The sequence below is a fragment of the Parasteatoda tepidariorum genome, chromosome X1 (assembly GCF_043381705.1).
Source record: "Parasteatoda tepidariorum isolate YZ-2023 chromosome X1, CAS_Ptep_4.0, whole genome shotgun sequence".
Taxonomy (NCBI): domain Eukaryota; kingdom Metazoa; phylum Arthropoda; class Arachnida; order Araneae; family Theridiidae; genus Parasteatoda; species Parasteatoda tepidariorum.
The window spans coordinates 9,772,397-9,799,633 of NC_092214.1; the positions used below are offsets into that span (position 1 = coordinate 9,772,397).

At 26.4% G+C, this 27,237-nt stretch overlaps 1 protein-coding gene across 5 annotated transcripts in view; it reads right to left on the reverse strand.

Moving 5' to 3' along the window:
• LOC107455838 (octopamine receptor beta-2R) overlaps positions 1–27,237 on the reverse strand; it is a 114,272-nt gene that overhangs the window by 85,221 nt on the left and 1,814 nt on the right. The gene's annotated exons all lie outside the window — the stretch shown is intronic.

The following is a 27,237-nucleotide window of genomic DNA, read 5'->3' on the forward strand; positions in this document are numbered from 1 at the left end:
GTAAACATTACAAAGTAGTCCCTTCAATATTTAAAATTGATTTTCTAAAAAAAATTCATGAAGTGACTATGTCAGTGTAATCTCAAATAATATGAAACAAAATTTGTCAGCCATCTAAAGTAGAAATATCAAACCATCTCAAGGTAGAACACCCTATTCTACCTTGGGACAAACTTTATGCTTCAAGCAATTGTCATACATTTGAACAAATTTTATGACAACAAACAATTGTTTTATTTTTTTCAAGGAACTGAATTAAGAAAAAAAATATTACAGACGTATTACGCAAGGAATAAAAATTCTTAGTTCAAACTTCATATATTAAAACAGTCAATGTAGAATAGCGATGAATGAGAAAAAACATGATCACATACAATTTAATTTCCTATAGCATTTATTGCAAAATGAATGGCTGAATATTGATACCATGATTTACAGAGTTTATATTCCCAATTTGATAATTCGGATATTAATATTTAAGAGAAAGTGGTATGCAAAATGAAACTATAAATAACTGTTTTTGATAAATTTGGAACGTTTATAAGAGTTTTTTTTTCATTAATGAATGAACGTTTAATGAATTTTATTTAATTATGGGTCGTAGAAGTTCATTTTAATCAGTTTATACATTGAAATAAATTCCTCTAAATTTCAAGTCATAGAACAACTCGACTGCTTTCAAATTCATGACGCGTAATAACATTATAATTCAAATGTGTAATAAATATACATATTAAAGGAATTATAATAATGCAGTTAACTGAAATTTACCTGTAAAAATTAAGATTTCTTAAACTTAAAAGCTTTTAAGTTCTTTTAGTAAAATATGCAGAAATTATTCAAAATTATGGATGTGTTATTATGCTATTTAAAGTTATGCATTAGCATATGTCCCAAGGAATAAAAAGCTTTGCTGTCCCAAATAAATCATACCACGTGATATAAATTTTTTAAAAAAATGTGTTAATCTAAATGAACTATCATTATTTTCTCATAATTAAAAATTCTCTCATTTATAATCAAATAAAATTCTGTTGAAAACTTTTTCATATTCAGAAAATAAAAAATGGAATTGAAAACTGCTGTTAAATTAAAAATAATTATTTCTATGATCAAAACATAATTTCGATGCTTGACTTTTACTGTTATGTAATCGATTGGTTTTTAAGATCATTAATTATAACTGAAACTAATAATGTTGCCATTAGGGTCTAAGAAATTGTTCGAAGATACATTTTTCTCTAATAAAAATGAAAATAAATAAACATATAAATAAAATTACGGGTCTACTTTTTTGGTTTATATATTGCTATTTCTTAGTTTTGCACGTTGCTTTTCTTGTATGAAAATCTCAATAACAGTTTGTATTCCTTTGTTTTAAGGCTGGAATGTCCTTTTTGTTAACTTCGTTGCAAATAGCTAAAAATAAGAGATGATTTTGAAACCATCTCATATTTGAATGAATTACCGTTTCATACTTCGTTTACGGAAAGAAATACAATTATTTTTCTTTGTTCACAAAATTATGATGTAATATTACATCATTGGAAAAGGTAAGTGACATCGCGAGAAAAACAATTGCTTTTTTAAGGTCATTCAACTTTTAGTGAGCTTCCTGATCTTTAAGGTTAGTATTTACATGTATAGATAAAATTCCATGAATTTAGCAAAGGAATGTTTGTCGAATAGATGAAAGTTTGGATTGTCCATAAACGCACTTATAAGAAAACGTGCCTTCAATTTATTTAAAATAGAAATGAAATAAAATTATTGCTTTGATTCATTTCAAGGCAATCAACATTATTCACGTAAAAAATGCTTCTAAGTGCAAAAACCTCACGCAAAAAAGATGTTGCTAAACTAAGAAATTTTAGATTGCGTTTGACCATAATATCGATTATTTTGCTTCAATTTTAATAAAGTAACAAATTGAATCACATCGTAAAATTTAATCATTCTTAAACTTGATTTCACTCTATTGCGGTTCAACTTAAGCAGAAACACGATTCGAGCCACCAATTATGATTCTGGTACCTAACTTATCACCCAACTAAGTTGCAGCTAATATGACCCGATTTAAAGTAACAATACTATGAATATATTAAACTATATGTTAATACTCATACAATATGATTAAACCGACTTTTCTGACAGTTTAGGTTCAACTAAAGCAGAAACACGGTTAAACTGAGATGCAGCAAATAAGTACTGTATTATGAATTAAAGTAACAATACTATAAATATGCCGCCGAACGATATATTTGTACAATACCCCTAAACCTATTTTTTTGATACTGTAGTAATGCCCAGCGCAATATTGTGAAGTAGAGAAGGAATCAACGTGTTCCCCGAACTTGAACTTGATTGCGGTTTCACCGTTATTTATTTTTATTATTATTAGTTTTTTCTGAAAAAGGAACTATTTTTACATGAAATGTATTACATTAAATCTATTTTTACATTAAATTTAAATATGTAGACATCTAAATTACTTTTTAAAATGTCTTTAATTGTGTAAAAGCTTAAGCCAATATTCTTCAAACTCCAAAACTTACTTTTACTTACAAAACTTACTTTAAAGTCTTCAGATCCAACGTCCTACATATTTTGGGATGCCAACTGCTCCGCTCTCTACAAAAGTTTTTTAAACTGGTACCGAATTAAATAGTAAAATTTGTAGAATGAGGATAATTACTCCCATTCCTCATTAGTGTCAACTCGAAATGACTGCAATAAAGTTGCATTACATATGATACTTTGAACTTTTGATATGCAGTGGGGGAAAAGTACTAATAATGAAAAATACCAAACTAAAAATAACTTAAATTTCACTACCACTAGACAACATTTTATTTTTATTTTTTATTTTGCAAAATGGAGCAAGTTGGCATCTCTATATATTGGACAACATTTTGTCCAATTTTATTTCTTAATAATATTTTAAAAAATTTATTTTCTATTTGTATAACTTTGCAAAGTAATTGGGCGTGGAAAATAGAATTAGATTTGCACTCGTTGCTCTGAGTTTATAATTAAAATTGTAAGAAAATTAGAAAAGGGCAAGAAATTCAAGTATCCTTTCGGATGGCATATTTCATGACCTTTTTATATGGCATATAAATATCTTATAATCTGAATCTAATAGATTTTATGTCATGATCTAAATGGGAAGAAACACACTCTAAAAATATTCACAATATACAATGAAAACTAAAAACTAAAATTTATCACATTTTTATGTGATTAAAATTTACTAAAAAAGTTAAGTTTGATTAATTGAAATTTTTTAAAAAACATTTTATCGAATTTATGAATTTACTTTCTTCTAATAATTTATATCCATATAGATTCATTTATAATTTGGATCCGTTATAATTATAAAATTATATTACAACTATATTATAATTACATTATAGTTTTATTATAATCAAATTATAATTATATTATATTAATTATAATTGTAGTCTCATTCAATGTTAAATTTATTTAAAATAACATATTTTTCTGCTGAAGCTTGTTCTTTCGCTTTTGCGTCTGTTTTGTATTGCTAATCTTTTGCACTTTTTTGAAATTTAATTAAAAAAAAAATAACTGTTTTAATTCAAGTAATCTTAACACATTTTTTTAGTAAAGAAAGATAGTTTAAAATTATCATTGCTTATTTTGTTCTGCATTTTTTTTATCCTTAAACTAATTTTTTTCAGTTTTTTCATTATGTTTTATTCAATTCATCAAACATCATTAACAAAAATTATTGCACATGTTTTTGAATTAGTATTTTGATATCATATGACTTCAAATTATATCCATTTTGAAGAAAAATATTCTAAACTTTTTCCACATTGTAGTGTTTTTTTAAAATCAATTTTCAGAAAAAGTAACTTCTTTTAATGACATTAAAAAAATCTCTTACTCTGATTAAACTCTTCTTAATGCCCAGGAAATAATATAGCTATAGCTGCCAACTCTACTGGATTTTCCAGTTGACTACTGGATTTTGCCAGTTTCTCCTGGTCTAGTAGTTTAATTGAAATTCTCCTGGTTTTTGTACATTTTAAAAAATTTCCTACAATTGAGTAAGTTTTCTAAAATAAACCCTATTGAAATAGAATTTTTGTGGATTATTGCTTGCTTGCTTGAATATTTAAATAAGTATTACTAATATATAATTATGTGGTTACTAATATATAATGAATATGTAATGAGGCAGCTATGTATGTTGGCAGCTTTTGAATTGTATACTACAAATTTTAACTACTCGAATATTTTTTAAATTAGCTATGATTTATTATTTAATTATAAATTGAGAAATATCTCGTTTAACCATATTTTACTTATTTAAAGTTTGATGCTCATGAAGAATTCTTGCAGTGTCACTACAACCTTAATTTTTTTCTGTTTTTTAATACCCAATTAATTTAATACAGTAGAGCGCCGATTATCCGTACTGCTCGGGACCGAACGTTGTTCGGATAATGAAAAGTTTGGATAATCGGAAAGTTGTTTAAAATCTAGTTTAAATTATTATTATTTATGCACTAACTTCCCTTCACATTTTTTCTAGGCTTAGGACTGGCAGTACTATCTTAATAGCGTGTTTAGAAGGGGTTTCCCTCCCCTCCAATTTTTAAATATTTTTATTTATTTTTTTAAATACTTTTTTTTCATTTTAAATTATTTTTATAATATTTCAGCTTTTTAAAAATTTTTTTTATCAATTGCTGATTTTAACACATTTTTCTTTCTTTTCCATTGCAAAAGAACTCAAGCAAATTCTTTTGTTTCAAAGAAGATGCTCTCTTTTGAGCAGCCATTTATTCTTTTTAAATAAATCAACTGAACTGGATCAACATCACTTTGACGTTCTAGCCAATTCATTGCAATATCCAATGAATTGCATGCTTCTATTTGAGAAGATCCACTATCTTAAATTTGATCACCTACTTCTTCCTCTTCGTCTGTACAGTTCCGATTTTCATTCAAAATTTCAGCAACAATTTCAGGACCATTTAAAATTTGAAATCGTGGGTCGTTTTCAGTGCCTCGACACCAGTCTTCTATTTCTTCTGCTGTATAACCTAGCATCTTTTCTCCGGGAAGATCTACTGGTTCAGAAACTTCAGTTTCGCTTATTTTTTTGTTAAGAATTTTATTCCAAGATTTAAGATTCCAAGCACTGTAATCACTAATCATTAATCATAAATGACAAGTACCCACCCCCCAATTGTAGAACTTCAGCACATATTTATTCATAAACTCCTTCATTTCAACCATTGTAGACTGTCAAATTGGAGCTCGCATACTTGGAAGATAATTTTCAGTTGAAGAGGGCTAAACGGGTATGTAGGTTTAACTGTATAACAATAACACATGGATCAATAAGTTCCGAGACTAACCCAGAGATGGCGCTCGTAGTAAACCAGTAACCAGGTCTTTCTAGAGTACTAACCTTTGCTTGAAAGGTGTCAAAATTTTCAGTCGATCAGACCAGAAACAGCTGAGTTATCGAGGTTGGAGTAAAGTCGTTTTGTAGTTTGTTTAAAAAATGGAAANTATATATATATATATATATGCATTTTTAGGCAAAATTTACATTTGCTAGCCTACTTAATTTACTCATTCATATATGGTTATATTTATAATACTAATGATAGAATTAACACTATTCTAATCATTAATATAGGCATCAAGATGTCTCGTATTGAGACTTGTGGATGACAATAATATGGCTTTTTGTGTTCTCAATAATCAATATATAAAGTGGTATAAGTTTGTAAATAAAGATCAGTGCATAATTAAGATCAATTAATTTGTATTTTACCTTAATTTCTTAAACCACGTTAATAACAAGGGTTAAATGGACTTACCTTGAAAATGAAATAAATATTATGAGCTAATCATAAAATATTCCAAGAGCAGCTAAGGGAAACGTTATTCAGAAAAAGGAGTTACTTAATTTATGTTCTGAATTGGTTGTACTTTTGAATATTTTAATTTACATAAGAAAAAGGATTTGCAGTTTTCAAATATCTCCGAATACTAGGAAAACCTTGAGATAGCATAATATTCCACATTTGAGGGAGAAAAAAAGGCATTTTTTCGTTTTATTCTTTTTGTTATCAAAATTCTTCATACATTCATATTAGTTGCCAGAAAAAACTTAGAGATAAAATCCATTTTAATTTTTGATATAAATCTCTGGAACTTACAAAATGTAGATATGAAACAGTCCATGTGAATGACATCTCAACGAAAAAATTTTTTGAAAGAATAATAAGGAAAATTTTAGTAGAATTTAAAATCAGAAATATAGTGTTAAAAACGTAACAAAATTGTTGGTTCGGAACACAAATATTCTCAAATTTGCATGTACATTCAAATTTGTATGTAAATATGCAGGAGGATTCAAAAACCCGTGACAAATTGAAGGGATGAAAAGGCAAAGTAGTGTTCTCATGTTCCAATGTGATTTTTCATTTCTTATTTATTTATTTATTTGTATACCTAGTTTGGCCTATAACAAATAAGTGCATTATCGTAGCTTAAATTGTTCTAAAAAAGTATGTTTACAACTTTTATTTTATTTGCATTTCTGTCAAAACAATAGTTTGATAGTTTCAAAATTGAATTTAAAACTGAATTACTCTTCTTTCACGCATCAAATAACCCCAATATATATAGTTCTATCTCATTAGATTTTCTCTCATTTGATATTTTTTCTCATTTTATGTTTTCTTTCCAATTTTTAACTATAAAAATAAATTCTTCAAAAATTGTACTTTTTGAAATTTCTTTTTGATTTTTTTTATAATTTTTTTTCCTTTTTTTCTCACCCGATTGATAAATTTTCTCTCATATCTAATTTATCACATTGAATGAATGACTCAAGAGACTATTACTGGAGCTCTAGCTCAACAATCAAACCAAGAACGTAATTGTTTAATTTCTTGTGTATAGTATCATTTCTGATGTTTGTTTCTTGTTTAAAAAAGTATCAGTTCAATTGCAAATTAAGCTACAAAATAAAATGGTGTTATTTGTTATTGAAAAATAATATACAGATTTCAAGTATTAAAAATGTGCATTTGTTCAAAATACCAATTATCTGAAAACTGGCTCATTGGTTTTTATATCGCATAATCAATAAAGTTACAAATATTTCTTGTAAATTAATTTTGGTTTTAAAAGTCGTGAAGGAAAGAAGAATCAAAATTTCATCTTACCGAAGAGCTTCTTTATTAGAACAGGAAAGTGAAGGGAAAAAAAACAATCACACGCAGAAAAAAATTCTGGTAAAATTACCGTAATGATTAAAAGTAAATTTTTTTCTAAAAAAAAAAAAAAAAAACTAGTTCCGATAATATAAATCGAAATATATGGTATTAAAAACATTTATTCGGTATTTCTTCCGTTCATGTGGTAACGGTTTAGCGGGAATTGTGGTTTTACAAATTATTATTCTTATTACCACACCTTTATCAAAGAAATATATAACTGAACAGTAAAGTTAACCGAATGAATGATTTTTAGGCCATGCTCAAAGGTATCATAATAAAATATAGAAATTTTACCGAATTTCATTGCATTTATAAAATCATATTTTATTGTTAATTTTACCAAAGTCATTACCCTAAGCGCGTCGGTAAAAATCAGCGAGTTTCTTCGGTGTTCCCATCAACGAGGTGTTCCGTGTTCCCATAGATTCAAAAAAGGGTAAATGCTACCATATTTTAGTAGTTTCGACCAAACTTCCTTTCCCATTGCAAGAAAAAAGTGCAACATTTAATATTGTATTTGCAAATTTATTCAACCATATAATCCTTTCCTATTAAACGTCTGTAGAATTAATATAAAAAAAGCACTTAAAAGAGTGATATTCAGTTTCTTTTTATTCATAAATTCTTAATGCAAACATGTGAACTTCTCAAAGTGTGAGAACAATAACTTTAACCATAGAACTACATTGACATTTCCGTGATGCACCCATAAATTTGAGTACCCCAGTATTTCAACTCTATGGATACACCCTAACTATTCGCTATTTACACAATATACTTTTCTATTTAAATGAAATTGTCTCCTTGAGCTTAAGGATATCAGATTATCTAAAACAGTAATTTACTAAAAATACTATCATCGTTACGTCACTAACATTTTCGGAGAATCCAATCTTTCGCAAGATAGAAAATGGCATTTAGTTACGGAAATATTTCATAACATAAGAAAATACACGAAAACTTATTCTAAGAATGGATAAATTTGTTTAAAGAACTTACTTTAATTTATTTTCTGTTAAAAAATAAATAAACTGTGTTGTTCAGTACGTTACTTTTTGTAACATGAACCAAAACACGAAATTACTCCTTCTGAAAATCTTTCACCTCTTATATATAACTGCCATTTGTGAAGAATATTACCAAGTAATTGTTCTTTGTAAGCTTCACACTTTTATTTGTATTAGTAAATATCTTAACGTTAAGTTAAAAAAATTGTTGGCGTTACTTTGGCTAAGTAAGTAGAATCGTGTGTATCCAAAGTTAACCCTTTTGCTTGGAAAAATATTATTTTAAGGTACGTACATAAAATACTTGCAATAAATTAAGTTAATTCCGGTCACAAGGCAGAGTTATAAGTTTTCGTTAAAATTTTAAATCTGAATTAAATTTCAAGTTAATTGCAATATGAGCTTAAGGATTAGATCAGTGTTTTGCTCGCACCTTTTGAGAACTACCCTAACAATGTAAAAAATTATGGTATAAAGTACCGGCACTTTAGTGCATCATCCATTTTACCGTGAAATATTATACGGTAATTTTTACAGTGATATTTATTTAATTAGAGTGATTTAGTGATTTTAACGCAATTATTCCTGTAAAAGTTACGGTAAATCAGTTGCGGTGTAAAAATTACGGTATATCAGATAGGGTGTAAAAATTACGGTTGATCTGGAAAAAAATAGATTTTACCGTATTTTTATCCAGAATTTTTTTACAGTGTATGAAAAAGTGAATAAAATTTTGTTCATAAAAAATTTCATGCTGTTCATAAATGATAAAAAGATATCTTTATTCATTGACTAGAATACACATTTAGTTTCATAGTTAACAGCTTTAAATTAATTGATATTAAGAATAATATTGGTACGCTATGTTGTGCTATGCTACTAAAATAACTTCAAAAAACGTTTTTTAAAAATTCACATTTTTTACTTATTTTAAAGTGATTGCCTGGTTAAAAAAATAAAATGTTGTAAAACTTATGTATGGTTGGATAAAACGTTCTATAAAATGATGTAAGCAAGGAAACTTATAGTTTTAAAATGTTTGAGAAATTAGACTTAAAATCGGAGGAATTTAAACTTACGTTTAATACCCTACACTCAATTTTAATGACTAAAATACATTATTCTTTTTAGTACACTTTATTTTAAATTTTATTTGCGTTCTGAACTAAAAGTTTTCTAAAACTCTTAAAACTTCCTGAGTTATACTTTAAAACTTTGAAAAACAGCAGATTTTCGATATTTTTTTCAAGTAATTTCTATTTATATCAATGCAAAGTCACTAAATATTTAACAGAAATTTAGTATAGTTAGAATTTTAGTACAGAAATAGTACAATACATCAGTACAATAGAAACTTACAGTATAGTTCAAAACGCTGTAAATATAATTCATAACTATGTTATGAAATTTAATAATAAAATTAGTTTAGGAGTAAGGATGTCTATCAAAAAACAAAGTGTTGAAAAATGTAGTTTTCTATGAAATGCATTTTTGGATATACTTAATTTTAGAATATATTTAACTGATATATTTTTAAGGAATTTTATCTGAAATAAAAAAAATGATAGTTTACAAAAATTTTCTTTTTATCCATTTCTGAAATTTTAGAGCTCTGCCATTGCTTCAGATTCTCACTTCCGGCTTCTAAATAAATTATAACTTTGTCTTGAATTATCAAAAAATCAAAACATTTTTGAAATCCCAAGAGAGTATTTTTTTTAAAAATTTATTGAATTTATTTTGATGAAATTAGTAGTCGTCATTTTAATTAGTAGTCTTTAGCCGGCAGGCAGACACCTTAAAGACATATCAAATAAAAGATCAGGAAGTAATAATACTTTATCTCACATCAACCTAACAATTTATATCAATAGAGGAAATCAAACTATAGGACATCTAACGATACCAGTTTATTGTTTTAATATTATTAAGTAATTTTTTTTTCATAGAAACAATGACTTTCTTTCAGTTTGACTTCATAAATACCGTTTCCATAAAAGTGGAAATTACGTCAGAAGATGCCAAGGGAACCAGCATGGAGGAAAATCGATCCACATTGCTGTAGGGACCTTCTCCCACCACATCTTCCTCTCCAAATCAATCCAGTATATGGCGTTTCGTATTCATCCATGATGAATTGGACGGAAAATGAATGAAATATGGCACTTTGAAATTTTTAAAATTTGGAAAGAATTTTCCCTTTTTATTGTCAATATGAACATTTTATATTAAAAATTAAAACTAATGTTGAAACTTATTATTTATGGCAGTGGATATTTGATATTAAATAGCTTAATATTCTTCATAAAATCATTCAAATGACCCTAATGTACAGGGATGTGATAAAAGACATTATTGCTTGGATATTTTTAAAAATATATATTCAAATACAGTTAAAGTAATGATAACGTTATTACAGTTCAACTTGATCGGAAAAAAAGCGTCAATTTAGCAAATTTTAAAAGTTGTTGGATTATATTGAAGTTTAACATTGAACCATCAGAAATATGTATTTCAGATGATGAGCATAAAGGCATATATTTTTAAATGGTGTTTTGGTTAGTAAGTATTTAGAGTGAAAATAAAAAAAGATATAAAGATTAAAAGAAAGAAGAAGATACTATGTTACTAATGTTTACAAAAAGTTTTATTACATTTTTAAGTAACTGTTGAAATTAAATGATACAATATATGGCGATTCATATTCGTGTAACTGTAAGTAAAAATAATCAAATATGGAATTTTGAAATTATAAAAATTTGGACAGAAAATTTTTATTTCTAATGTAAATGATAAAATTTATATCAAAGTATTTATGGCAGCGAAATTAGAAAATTTAATAAATTAGTAATCTTTTTAATTAAATTTTGTATAAAAATATTACCCTAAATTGGTTACAGAAAGATATTTTCTATTTTAAAATGTTCTCCCGTAACAATAGACAATATATGTATTTTTCATTATTAATTCACATTTCACTCAAACAAACAGACAGTATTTAAAATGACCAAATCTAATGCTATATAATATGTGTGTCAAACTGCAGAAAAATCTCCCAACAAAACAAATACTTAACTGATTAATTCTGTAGACTTTCTTTTCAGTAAATCAGTTAAGAATCACTTTAATCCTTTTCAATCAAGATCAGCTGTTGAATTATTTCGATTTCATTTTCACTATTCGACTGTAGCTTTCGAATAAAAGACCCGATTACAATTTGAGAGTGTCTCCATTCATTCAGATAAAATTATACCAATATATATATTTAGTATTATAGCATTTAATATGCTTTTTAGTTTTTTTTAAATACTTTTTCTCTTTCATAATTTATGTTAACAAACACTATTTTCATTAGTTTAAACTTCAATAAAATTAAATTTTATACTGACATATGTTTTGAATTACTTACTTAAAACAGTATAATAGTATTGTTTATGGAATTCGTAAAAATGATGAAGTATTTTTAAATTTTTCTGAAAGATCAGTTGCTGAAAGATAACTCTGTCAAATGACACTATTATAAAAAAGCGCAAATCAAAAATTTAACAAGGAAAAAGGAAGTGATAAAAAAGTATTGTCAGAACTACCGGAATATTCTAAATTGTACCGTGTTTCTGATTCTTTAAGGGCATCAAAAAGCTTCGTAATTTTTACCAAAGCTAGCCACAATGAACCACAAAGCGACCACAATTCAAAACCACATAATAATATTGTTTATGGAATTCGTAAAAATGATGGCTCATTTTTAATCTTTTCTGAAAGATATAGTACTGCCAAATGACGCTTTCATCAAAAGAAAACAAAAACACAAATCAAAAATATAACAAGGGAAGAGGAAGTGATAAAAAAGTAGGGTCAAAACTACCACAATATGATAAAATGCACCGTGTTTCTTACTCTTATAAGAACATCAAAAAGATCCGTAATTTTCACCAAAGCACTTGAAATTAAAAATAAAATATCGTTTTATAATATGGGATAAAATTTGGCCTATTATGCAAAATTTGGTAATTATATCATGATACCTTAGAGCATGGCATGAAACTATTTATTCGGTTAAATTTACTTTTCAGTTTTGAATAGATGTGTGATAAAAAAGAACTATGATTTTGAAAAATCAAAATGCCCAGTAAGCTGTTGCCATATGAATGAAAAAATTTACCAATTGAATAGTTTAAATATTATAAATTGGGATTTTATTGCCGGAATTAGTTTTGTTTTTCATTAATGGAATCAGATTATTATAACCAAAAATGTACGTTAATTTCGCCAGAACTTTTTTTTTATTCTTATTTTTGCTGTTTCTTTTTAAGGTATCCGACTACCTTCGGGACAAAATTTTTGAAAAATAAATATTTTCCACAACATTATTGCAATTTATATTGTATATTAATTTAAATAAACATATTTAATAGAGAAAATTTAAATATGCAGGAAATTTTTTGTTTAAAGAGTATTTTTTAGATAATTTTAATGAAAATAACTCATTAACGGAAAACACTCTACACAAAAAACTATTGTACATACAGCTATGAAACTTTTTGAGCCGTTTCGTATAGCCCTCTGAAGTGTTATGAACCTCAACTTAAATGATATCATGAAATTAAAAAAATTTATGGAGTGTTAAGCATATTTTTCCATTTTTTTTCACATTTTCTTCACATTATCTACTGCAAAATATCTCATAAAACAAAAAATAATACAGTTATCTGAATTCTGGAGGTCTGTTACATAACCACCAATACAAGAAACAATCTCTGAAAGTTTGAAGACAAATTTATTATAATTAGTTGAGTTATCTTGTTTTCCGTAGACAAAAAACAGCAAAATTGTCATTTTGAGAAAAACACAATTAAAGTTTATAATTACATTTTTTCTAAAAACTATGAATGTTTGTCAGTAGGAAGTTATTATATTTTATAGGGGGCACATTCCTTCACACATTTTCTTAGTTTTATTTAACGTAGCGATATTTTAACGTATTATTTAGCGATATTTTAAAGTATTTAGTGAATAACATCAAAAGTCTACTACTTATAAAGCATTTAACACAGGAACAATTTTTTATTAAACAACCATCTTACTGTATTTTCACACTTTAATATATATGTCTAAATATAGTTTTTATTAATAATTAGAAGTAAAAAATATTTTTTATAATATTTATAATAGCTCAAATCTAGAATTTTCTTCTAAATGCAATTTGTTATCATAGCAAACCGGACAACATAATGAAGCTAATATCACCATTAGGATCTCAATATCAATTATTCGATTGCCACACAGATTGTTTTTATCCAAAGGCATCAGTTCTTTATTGACATCCATAGAAATCGATAATTTTGAAGAGCTTGAAGTAATAGATTCATCTGCTTTACACAATTTTGAATAAATGGTATAATCAACTTTACTCAAATCATCGCTTTTGGTGGCATGTTGATTACCGTAATATTTACGTTTCTTAGATCGAGAAGTACGTCCTTTACCCATTTCAATAAATTCATCAAAATAAATAACAAATTTTTTTGAAAGAAATCAATAAATTTCTTCAAAACAAATCAAAATCAAGATATAGAAAGTACGCTTCAAATGTAAACAAACTATCAGAAAATATGCTAACTTTTCATGTTACCCACAAACAGTAACCACGAAACGTAAAATCTAATTAAAATATAATTCAGATTATTAGCCGTGAGTTTAAGAGCTTTTAAAAATTAAATATCTAAGAAAAATAAACACACAAATAGAAATGGAACCGAAACTATTACCTACTACCGGTTTCATTTTTGTAATTTCCGGTAAGTTAGACAGCTGTCATCTGTTACTAGAATAGCTATAACTAAAGTTCTGCTTGACGTGCATTCAAAAACAAAACAGTTTTTAAAACTAGAAAAATTGGGCATTATTATAAAGCAATAAAATAAAAAAGAGATTTTTTGTGAAAATCCTCGTTTTAAAGGTAGTCGGATACCTTAAAAATATGTCTACAATAGTTCGGTCAAGAGATCGGTTGCAATTTTAACGCCTTTAATATAAATTTCAAGTTTTTTCTTCATATTTTGTCATATATCTTGAACTCTTACAGTGAATCCTAATCTTTTTACACACAATTTTAAAACTAGCTCATCCAAAGAAAATTCCAAGTAAAACAATTTTTTTATAATTATTTATTACTTTTTATTATTGAATTAAAAAGTGATCGTAAAATTTGAATTGTAAATTACACGAAGTCTTACAACACTATTTATCGACGTAAATTTAAACAACAAGGCTAAAAATTTGAAAAAGTTCTTGAAAAATAAAAATTTAAAAGCATGACTTTTATGAGAAGGCTAAAAAATAAAATGTGCATTCATGAATCCAAATTTTTTTAGCACTTTCTCGGCCAAACTTTTGAAAAAATATTTTCCACCTGATCCTATATTTTGTGGGTAGAAAAGTGAGGTATGTTTATTCAGATAACAAATTTTTGTCGTCTATTAATTAAAATATTTTGGGTTAATTATATTATTAATATATTTAAAATATTAATTAATATACATATGTAAGGTTAGACACTTGAACCATTGAGTTTACATGCATTACGTTAAAATCCCAGAAGTTAGATGAGATGGTTTTCTTTTATTTTGCGCACTCTAATGAAGGATTAATTACATTATACGAATTGTTTTTTGTTTTATTTTCATTATTAACATTTATTATTAATTTAATTTTACTACACGAATTATTTTTTTTATTATAGAAGCTTTTTTCTGTTTGCTTCAATAACACAGTAGTAAGAAATATAAAATGGGGAACACTGAAAAAATCCAATGCGAAAGAAAATCGCATTAAAAATAGTTTATAAAACTTAAACACGATTATACGTTTTTACGGTTCATCCTATTCACTGAAAAGGCTTAATTGAACTCATTTTAAAAGTTTTTATTTTGATTGAAAGTACTGCTATTACAGTTTAACATTGAAACAATTTCTCGATCATCAGAAATATATAGTTGTAATGATGAATATAAAGAAATATATTTATAAAACATATTTTGTTCAATAATTTTTAGCATGAAAGTAATAAAATAGATATAAAGATTGAAAGAAAGAAGAAACAATAATTTAAAAGAAAACGTATCTTTAAAGTAGCACAAGACAGCAAAAAAATTATCCTTTTACGGTACTAAATTATTGAATTGATTTTCGTAAAAATGTAAAAATTATGGCAGAATAAACGGCCTATATGACTTGTATAGAAAAATGAACTTCAGTTGGATTTCCTATCAAGGTATTTTAGCTATCTTATTGAAATAATTTGCTTAAATTATCCAAAAAATAAAATCAATCTGTAGAATTGCTACTCTAAAAGCATATGAAGTGTCATATGAGGGACAAGAAAAAGAGCTTGACTTGAACTTGCTGAAAGTAATGGAGCATCTGAGGGTCTAACTATAATACATCTGATGCATTAGAGTTGGCTGCAAAATTTTATAAATGATCTCAAAACTTTAAAAACCATTTACTCGAAACTCTCTTACTTGCTGTATCTCGAACTAATACAATTTTTTACCTATTTACTTCAAATTTTGAAACAAAATAGATATAGTTTACGTTTCACATTTTTTATTGGATTAACTAGTTAGTAATCTGTGAATATGCGACTCATTTTATACGTTTTTTTAAATTGTTTTTTCAAAAAACCACCATTTTGAGGAAAGTAATTGTACAGCAAAAATAACATTCTTGTAGTTCAAAAAAGTTGAAACGAAATCAAATTTGGATGATTTTTTTTAACGCAAGCTCCAATTTTTAAATGTTCTATATTTCTAAGATGATAAATCAAGGATTAAAATGTGTACAATAAGATTTTAAAAAAATTATTAAGCTCATCACAATCGTTGCAAAACTCATTAAAAAATCCTTCCTTTTTACTGGCTTCTACTGTATTTTTCTCCCTTAATGAAACTGTTGTATTTAAAAATTAAAAAAATACTTAATTCAAGAACAAAAAGAAATTATAATAAATATGTAGCATGATTTTTCAAAAAGTGATAAAACGAACTAAAATAGAAGAATTATTTAAAGTAGGGGAGAGTGGGGTCAATTGTAACATTTTTTACTTAACTATTTTTAACCAACGAAAAATCGAATATATTATTAGTATTAATTGACAGACGAGTAAAGAAGACTATCCTCTACTAGAAAAAAAAATAAATACCTTACTTTAAATGTTATTATATTAGTTATTAACAATTTTTGACAGTCGTGCACTTGTTACAATTGTCCCCACTTACGGGGTCAATTGTAACAGTTCATAAATTCAACTAAAACATAGTTAATTATACATATTATCATAGTTGTGATATATTTTTTTATTGATCAAAATAGTAGTGATATTTTAGGAGTAAAAATAATAATGAGCAGAGACCTAAAGGGTTAAACTTTTAACTTTAAGGGGTTAAAAATTTTAATTTATGCTGTGAAAGGTGACAAATAAAATAATGCACATGCAACATAATATAAATGATATAGGAAACTATTGGTGGTTCTTAAAGAGTTAAGTAATGGTTTGTAAACATAAGATTATTTATTTTCAGCTGTTACAATCGTCCCTTTACTTATTGTTACAATTGTCCCCAAGACGCCATTTCAGCTTCATTTGTTAAAAACAATGCTAGTTAATGAGCAAAACTAATCTTTTTTTTATTGAAATGTTAATTAAAGTGTCCACTTACATATTCGGTTACTAATTTTTATTTGTTTAAACAAAATTACTTTGTTACAATATAATATTCTAATACCAAAAAAAGTACTTGCGTGGCGTGAAAATATCTTTTGTGATGTAACTCTTTCAAAAGTACATAAAAATGGTTGCCATCAGGGGTGTACATGTAGATTTATTAAATACACCTTGTGCGCCACCTAGGAACCAAATCTATAACCCGACACTCGAAATTTTTGCTCTGTTACAATCGTACCCTGTTACAATTGACCCCACTCTCCCCTATATTTTGTAGTACACTTTTACTTTCAATGAAAAACCGTTTAAATTAAGACCAAGGTAAAGTAAGACATTTTCCAGTAGTAATTTAACTCTAGAAAAATTTCTTCGAAGTATAGAAATAAAACTAATATATTTAATAATATAAACAAACAGTGGTATTATCTTTAATGAAATTGATTGTCCTTTTAGAGCCGTTTTCAAAAATTATCTAACATTCTCAACAAAATTATCTTCAGCTAAAAACATTTTTCATTGCAATATTATTATTCATACTAAATCATTTACTACTTAATATTTATTTAAGATACTAAAATAATTATAGAACGTTAAGAATAAGTTCGATTCTGCGTTTAAACTACAGAAAGTACCACCTGGCAAAAAATAGGTACTAAGTTGAACATATTAAACGCATAGACTTCTTTAGAGTTATTCTAATAAAGTTCAAAGCTCGAGATTAAAGTTGATTCGTCGGTTTGACACCACTGAAAATTCGCTTGAACAAATATAAAATAGGTATCGGTGATCCTTCCCCACTAAAAATATTCTAAAAATTTCTTTTTTCTAAAAAAAAAAACTGAAGAAAATCTTTAAATATTTGACCCACTTTTTAAGCCTACTTTTTCTTCAAATTATCTACAGATTTTAATTTCTGTTGAAAATCTTCCAAATGAATTTTTTAAAAGATTTTCTAAAGACTGCCAGCGATTGTGATAGATGAGAAATAGTAGGCTATTTTGCGTAAAGCAGCTTTGTGGTCATCTATGCATGAATAAGAGTTCCGTATTCTAGTATTCCAGAATCACCGATTGAGAAGTGCACGACGCTGGAAACACATCATATTTTGGAAGAAAAGAAGAAATATTGTGATTTTATCCCTGGGATTCAAACCCTAGTTCAACCGGTCATGAAATTGTAATATTGCTCACACGGCTATAATATGTACCCTTATAACGTAACTTCAAAAGGTGCTCACCTTACACTTATTCAGATTATAGTTTTTCTAAATTTGATTTGAAGATATATAATAATCTATAAGATTATTAGATTTAAAATTAATCAGAATTAAATAAATCTTTAAAATCTTCAGAATAAATTCTCTTTTTCTTTTATGAAATTAAACCTATAAAGCAGGTCAAATGCCTTCAGATTTTTTTTCTGATTTTATCTTCTACTAAAAATCTTCAGAATGGATTTTTAAAATTTTCTGGTAATTATAAGCTTGAAAAGTATAATAACAGTAGTACCTTCAGAATTCATTTTCTTTGAGAAATTAGCAGCACACTTACAAATTTTCCTTTTTTTTTCTTGTGAAGCTTGTGCATTCACATATAAATACAAAGATTTGTTGCATTTTACATTAAAATATCTAGCATGTTAATTTTCACGCAATATATTCATGTTTTTTATAATGCTAAATGCACAAAAATATCTATATAATATTGCAAACAATATCGCAGAAAAAGAATAATTTGATATAATCATTTTTAATTTAATTTAATATAGAAAGCTTAAAATTTTTACTTATGTTAATTACAACTGTATTTTCGTCCTAGAATGTTAAATAAGAGAAATCTAACATCCTATGAAAAACAACAACAAAATTTCAAATATTTAAAAGTGAAATTTGGAGAAAAATTTCACTTTCTTTTACTAATTCAAATATCTTCAATAAATCTGCAGATATTTAAAAATATTTAATAATTTTGAAAATGACTGGCTCTACAAAAATACAGCAAATATTTTTAAAGTAAATTAAAACCTTCAAAATGATTATGAAATGTCCACGAAAAGATCTAAAAATATTTTTAAGAAAAATCAAAATCTTCGTTAAAAAATACTAATTCTGAGGAAATACTCAAGATATTTTTAGTTGAGTTTGAACCAGCAGTCGATGATGAATAGAGGTTTCATATTTCCTGGTTTATGTTTTGGTCTGTGATTCTCGTCTCAAAATAGCATATTTCGTCCTAATTGTGACATTCTCTGTATTGAAAGTTTTCATTTTAGTTTACTTTGTTTATTTTTTTTTAAAAAAATCTTTTAAATACATGTATATAGACACGAGTAAATGTGTAATGACAAATAATATCCTTCAGTTACTGCTCCTTCGAACCAGTGACTAAATTTTCCCCAAATTTTATTTCTTTCCCAGAATTCTTTACGTTTTTTTACATATATATATATATATATATATATACACTAAAAGGCACTCAACAAATAAAAGGAGTTGGAAGAAAATATTACTGTTTTTACAGAACTTTGGTACAAAATAGCCGCACAAAGTTAAATACTTCTCGTATAAGTTTCACCATTCATTATTTATCATCATTATACTTAGAAAATGATTTTTCAGCGTCTATGTTACTTGTAGGCTAATTTGGGGTAACATTCTGTCTTCCAAAATTGAATCCCTCCCTCAACGTCTATTTCATAGATTGTAGCATTAAAGTAAATTCGTTAATTCCTTCATCCTCAAATACCAGAGTATTCTTAATATTTTCAATTTGTTATTGATCGAATCTTTTAAATGTTTTATTAATTATAGTTATTCAATTTTGTAGCATTGAAAAAGTAATAAACACCGTTAAAATGCAATCAATAAATTAAACAAAAAATCTTAAATTTTAAACAATTTTTACTTTAAACGAAGCATTTCAAAAATGTACAAAATAATTTGATAATTCGTGGAAATTCATGGCACCACAACTTGCAATGCTAATCATAATGTACAGAATCATTTTACTGTCGACAGATAAAATCGTGGTGCTTTCACCCTACTCCTAATAAATTTAAAAATGTGGCTTACCATTAAATTGTCCTTCAAATGTGCATATATTACCGTTAATGTAAGTTTGAAATCTGAAAATAACTAGAGAGTCGAATATTGATGAATGGCAGAAGAAAAATAAAACTTTAAAGAGAAAAACTATTTATATGATTGCTAGACATTAACACCAACAAGAAGTCTTTATTTGTGGGTTTAATTTCAATTCGAATTTTAATTCGATTTCATTTTTATTATTGCAACGTATTCAAAAAATTCTTGGAAAATTCCTGAAAAACATTACAAATTCGCTCAGTTAGGAATTATTACTACCATATTCAATAACTGCAATAAATTTTACTACTATGCAATCAAAAAAATTCATTACAATTATAAGGTTTTCAAAATGTCATTTCAAAAGTAATGTAATTTTTTAACACTAAATAACTAGCGTAATTTTGCTAATAGAAACTTTCAACGCTGAAATATATTTATAATTAAATTTAAAACTGTAAAAATAAATAAACAAATTAAAACATATTATATTAAAATTCTTTGAAAAGTTTAACGTTTATGATTTCTTTAAAAAAATTCCTTTTTCAATCAATGATTTTAGATTTTATTTTTAAAAAACGGATTGATTCAAATCACTAAAACTTCCCATTTTAATTGCAAATAAAAAAAAGGGGGGTTTATTTACGTAAATAAATTTAAGGTTATAGGGAAAAAATATAATAAACGTTAAAGGGCTCAAACGTCTGACAGCTCTCTTGACTAACTTCCATCCATTAAATACGTTTACTGTAAGAAGTATGCTTGAAACTACCAAAAACAGATAAGATCATTGATTTTATTATTAATTGATTAATCATTGATTTTATTATTGATTTATTAATTGTGTTTAATCATTGATTTAACACAATTAAGTATTGTTTTAAATAAAGTAGGGGGAGGTAATGGAATTCGTTTGATTACAAAATGGCCGCATTTGTAGAAATGCCTTACCTAAATCGGGAATTTCAAGTATGAAGATTGTTTTTAAATGATATTTCTAGTCTACTTTTGTATTAGTTTAATAACGAAATAAAAAGTAAGAGGTCGCATCAATGTTAAAAAAAATTTAGTAGAGTTAGGTAATATAATCAACATTAAACTTGCATAAGAACCTATACCCGGAAATGTCATCGCCCGCGGCTTGGGGCACTTCCCCTGTTATGTACTGTTCAAAAACACACAAAAAAAACAGATAATAGGGAAGAACTCTTATCGGCGTATGATGAAATTTCCTATCATGGGTTCATATGCAAATTTAATCATGATGATATGCCCTAAGTCTCCTAGAAATTTGACGCAACGTTTATGCGACCCCCAGATGAATATAATGTTTTTAAACTTGCGCATTTCGTCAAAAAATAGAATAAAATGTCTTAATGTCTCTTTCGACAATGAATAGACTAAAATATATTCGAAAAAAATTGCAGCTTGGAGAGAGAAACCGATTGCAGATTTGAAATTAGCTATATAAAAGTATCAGTTAAGAAATCTCATGCCACAGAAAAAAATATTCCGCATTGTTATTCAATAGACCTCTAGTTTAGTCTTCAATTTCAATAACTTTAGAAATGCATTAATAACGATACAAGACACCCAAAACAAAATGATCCATTTTTCAAAACATTTAATTTTGATAAAATATATCACTTTTAATAATTGCTAGTCAAACTAAAACATTGGTTTTAGCACATTTTTTACATGCACTGTTAAACAGTTTAGACTGTTCTGAACCATAATATCTTTTAATCCTCGTTATACAGCCTACCCAATTTCTTGGGTTTACGACTACTAATGTTCTACTCCGAAGCCTAGAAATTTTGAACCCAATTCTGAAGACATCCTGGATCAAGTTTTTGGAGAACTTTGTCTTCGTGGAGGACTTTTTTTATTGATGAACTTACCCGCATTTGCTTGGAAGGCGAACACTCTATCCCCTGATCAATCACGATTTGAACCATGACGTTAAAAAATATTATTATACTATTTTGATTACGTGATATTCAGACGGATGGAATCCGGAGGATCATTCGCCAACCAAACTAAATTTATTCATGCAGTTAGTTTCTTTGGTTACGAAAAAATATAGGTAAAGTATTTTGTCTATTTTACATCAGTTGCAAATACATATAAATTATTAAAAATGTAAATTCAGTCATAAAAATTTTTATATAGAATCTCAGGAATTTCTGTAAATGCGCCATAAATATTACAGGTGGAAAAATTCCGTTTAAGATATTTGAAAAAAAATTATTTCAACGATTTCTCTTTAGAGTTAATTTAGAGTTTATTCTGTTGCTAAATTAATTGCTATTATGAAAAATACTCAAAACAATCGAATGTTTATTTTAAATTTACAATTTAATTTATTTAATTTAATCTTTCAGAACGCAAATATTAAAGTTTCTGATTCAGGAGAAAAGTATTGAAGTAAACTTTTATAGCTAACAATGCTCTTCGTCTTCGAAATAAATAAAACTTGGTGACGCATTCAAGTTAAAAAGGCTTTTATCTTTTATAACTGAATTACTTTAAATAAAATAAAATATGATTTCAGAACTTAAAAAATGATCGGTAGGAAAATAACAGAGCAATTGGCGAGTGAAACTTCAGGTATCTTCTTTTTTGAAAACAGCTTCAACGGAGACGTGGTTTAATTTAATAACTTATTAAAGTTGCATGAAATTTAAACAATATTATGGTACAAATATTTACTGAGTTTTCTCAGGGTGTATACTTAAACGTAATTTTTGCTCATTACTACTAAATATCTGCAATCTTGATGAAATAAAATCAGTGATCTACAAAATCAGAAATCTGAAAATTTTGAAAATAGTCCAAAACTTTATTTAAAAAGGGGCACTAACATTTCAAAACGTTTATTTTTTTTTATAACTAAAAGACATGCAAGTAAATATTTCTCAATTGGCGAAAAAAAACTGGTGGTTTAATGTAACAACTTTTTTTAATTACAGTTTAAAATATTATAAATTTTAATTTATACCATTTTTCACACATTTTAGGGTATTTTTTTATTGTAATTCTTCATATTTTGGTTATGAAACAAAATCCACTAGACTATAGTAATAAAATATTTGTATACTCTGAAATTATTCAAAAGTATTTGAATTAAATCCCTTATCTTTCTAATTATTTTTATTGTAGAAATTCTGACGAACGAAGGTAAAACAAATTATTCTTTCATAAAATAATCGCTTTTTCAAGACATATAAACAGAAATAAAATCATAAAATATTTTAAATGATGAAATTATTGGAAATGTTGTCCAATATATTGGATACTGAATCTCAGAATGTTAAATTATTCTTTAGTGTTGTTTCCAGATTCAAAATTAATGAAGAATAGAGATTTTTTTTTTCTGTATTACTTTTCAAATGTTTGAATTTTTATTGAATACGAGCTCAATACGCACAAGAAAATTTATTGCCTTCATAAAAATCAGGGTATACAATATATTGGACACAGAGTTTCAAAATGTTAAACTATTCTTTAGTGTTGTTTTCAGAAATGTGTTTTAATATCATTTATGGTCAATTCTTAAATTTTGTTTCAAAACAGCATCATATTTTAGTAACATGAACTTATTTAAAAAGTGATGAATACTGCTTGGCAAAATGTTAAAATTACATTGATAATTGTAATTGTTTATTACAAACGTGATAAGCTAATTTTAAATTTTTGTTAATTTGCTATTAAATATACAATTGATTAATCTCGTCAGTTTTGACAAAAGCTTTTTTTCCTCACTTAAAAAACTTATTCTAAAAAATTTTTTAATGCATATTATAGCGATAGAATATTAGTAGTTCAACGTAAAATGTTGGTATTTTTTAATGTTTGAACACTTTCAAGATGGTTAGTTTCGATTGATCACTTCGAAGAAAAATATTTCTTTCATAAAAAAAAGATAGAAAAATTTAATCATTAGCAAATTAACTTATATATTCTAAGGCCAAAAATGAAGGAAGGAATAAGTAAAACAACAAAATCTAGTAATTTTCATACAAAATTGTTTTTCTTTACTACATTATAAATCAATTCCAAGATGAAAATAAATTACATTATTTATACTTTAGGAGGAATTTCAAGGGGAATAGTATTCCACAAACCAAATTTTCTATATTTCAAATCAATTCAAAAGTGAAAGCACCTATCAAACTATAAATTATTTGAAAAGAGGAGCACCAATTTTGTTACATTATAAATCAATTTAAAAATGAAATTACTTATCAATCTATAAATTGTTTCAAATAGAGTTTTAAGAGGGGAGACGCTGTCGACAGAAAATCAATTTTGCTACACTATAAATCATTTTTAAAGTGAAAGAGCATATTAGTCAATAATTTGTTGTAAATAGAGTTTTTATGGGGAGAAGTCCAGCAGACCAAATGTGTACATTTTAAATCTATTCAAAAATGAAGCAATTAATAGATTGCTTTAAATAGAGATTTTATGGGAAGCAGTCATCAGCAGACCAAATTCGTACATTTTAAACCCATTCAAAAATAAAGCAATTAATAGATTGCTTTAAATAGAGATTTTATGGGAAGCAGTCATCAGCAGACCAAATTCGTACATTTTAAACCAATTCAAAAATGAAACAATTAATAGATTGCTTTAAATAGAGATTTTATGGGAAGCAGTCATCAGCAGACCAAATTCGTACATTTTAAACCCATTCAAAAATGAAGCAATTAATAGATTGCTTTAAATAGAGATTTTATGGGAAGCAGTCATCAGCAGATCAAATTCGTACATTTTAAACCAATTCAAAAATGAAGCAATTAATAGATTGCTTTAAATAGAGATTTTATGGGAAGCAGTCATCAGCAGACCAAATTCATACATTTTAAACCAATTCAAAAATGAAGCAATGAATTGATTGTTTTAAATAGAGATTTTAAGGGAAACAGTCATTCAGACCAAATTTGTAAATTTTAAATAAATTCAAAAGTGAAACAATGAATTGATTGTTTTAAATGGAGATTTTAAGGGAAACAGTCATTCAGGCCAAATTTGTAAATTTTAAACCAATTCAAAAGTGAAGCAATGAATTGATTGTTTTAAATAGAGATTTTAAGGGAAACAGTCATTCAGACCAAATTTGTAAATTTTAAATCAATTCAAAAGTGAAACAATGAATTTATTTTTTTAAATAGAGATTTTAAGGGAAGCAGTCATTCAGACCAAATTTGTAAATTTTAAATCAATTCAAAAGTGAAACAATGAATTGATTGTTTTAAATAGAGATTTTAAGGGAAACAGTCATTCAGACCAAATTTGTAAATTTTGAATCAATTCAAAAATGAAACAATGAATTGATTGTTTTAAATAGAGATTTTATGGGAAGCAGTCATCAGCAGATTAAATTTGTACATTTTAAATTAATTCAAAAGAGAAACAATCAATAGATTGTTTAAAATAGATTTTTAGGGAGTCTTCATCAAATCAATTTTGCTGCATAAATAAATTAATTCTTTAGATTTCCTATCATAGAAGTTTTGTAACCCCATAAAATCATGAATTAACTTACAAATTTTAGCAAAATAGATTAGCTTACAGTGTAATTTTCTTAAAATAATGTATTTATTGAATAATAAATTTTATAATAGTTAATCCATATAATTTATGTTATTACATCTCATGAATTCTTTAGAAGTATATAATGAATAATATTTAGAAGTATATAATATTTGTCCGAATATTATATTTTGTACCTTAAAAGTATATGCCCACATGCTAAAGTAAACTATTTTAACATTCAAGATCCATTGACACTTTGAAATACACATATTTAATTTTCTGTTAGAATTTAGCTTCATAGCATAGTGAAAAGCGTATACTATTTACTTATAAATATAGCTACTTTATCAATAGACAATACCTCACTTAGGTGAATAAAAAAGAAATTTTGATGAACTCAATAGATCCCGCGTTTCACTCTTGCTGTTAATCAATTGCAATATTTCGATTTATTGGAACGACTGATCAATATATGTTCGTTTACATTTTTGTTTATTTAACACTGCAACGGAATAATGCCTTTTGATCTTTAAATAAAGGTATAGATGTATAATACGCAACAAAAATAGAAACACCCTGAATAACTTTTGGTTTAATTATCGAATTTTCACGTATTACAACTCAAATTTGAAGGGGAGGGAGACCTCAAATATGCTAATTAATTCGTACAGACGATATTTTAAATAAATAAATGAGACACAAAAAGGTACTTTCAGGAAAGTTATCCAATGTTTGACTCCTTAACGTTAGTTTTACTTTCTGCGTATTATGCTTGATAATTGTTTGACGAATTGAAAAACAATGATGAACGCGCAATTATAAAATTCGGTTATTCAAATATAATTATACTCGAAATAATTATTTATTATTTTTAATTATTTTATTTAGTAATAGTCGAAAAATTTTGAATTGTTAGGTATACAAAGTTTAACATCATTTAAAAAAACGTAATTTTCTATGGCAAAATATTAAATTTGACCGAAATCAGACGAATTCTTCCTGATAAATTGAATTTTAAATATCTGACCAATTTAAAATTTGATTTGTCAGAAACTATTTAACTCATTTCGCTCAAGTTTTATATATACAAAATGATGCAAAAAATTGTATACCTTTCAATTCAAAATTTTAAGAAACATATAAATACGTAAAAAGTGAAATTAACTTTAAGGGTCTCTACCTCTCACCTGACTAAACTATAGGAATTATATTTCCTGGATACCTCTATATTTTGATCGACAGAAATCCGTCGAAGAAAAGGTATTCAGAGAAAATAGGTTTGTGAGTCTAATTTCATAACTTTAAATATCGTCTGCTCTAACTAATTAGTCAATTTTAGGTTATCCCCACATACCATTGAGTCCTTATACATGTAAATCCGATCATTAAACAAAACATTTTTCATTGCATTTCGTTTTTTTTATGTTCCGCAACGTCCACATAAAATTAAAGCTTTGCAAAAGACTCTAAATTATAAGAAATAAAAATCTAATTATTTTAAGAACTATTTGTTTCTTTTTATTTTTTTTTTAAATAAACTTAATGCCTTATATAAATGATAAAAATATTGGATCATAGTCAACTTTATTTCCCTGTTATAGATCA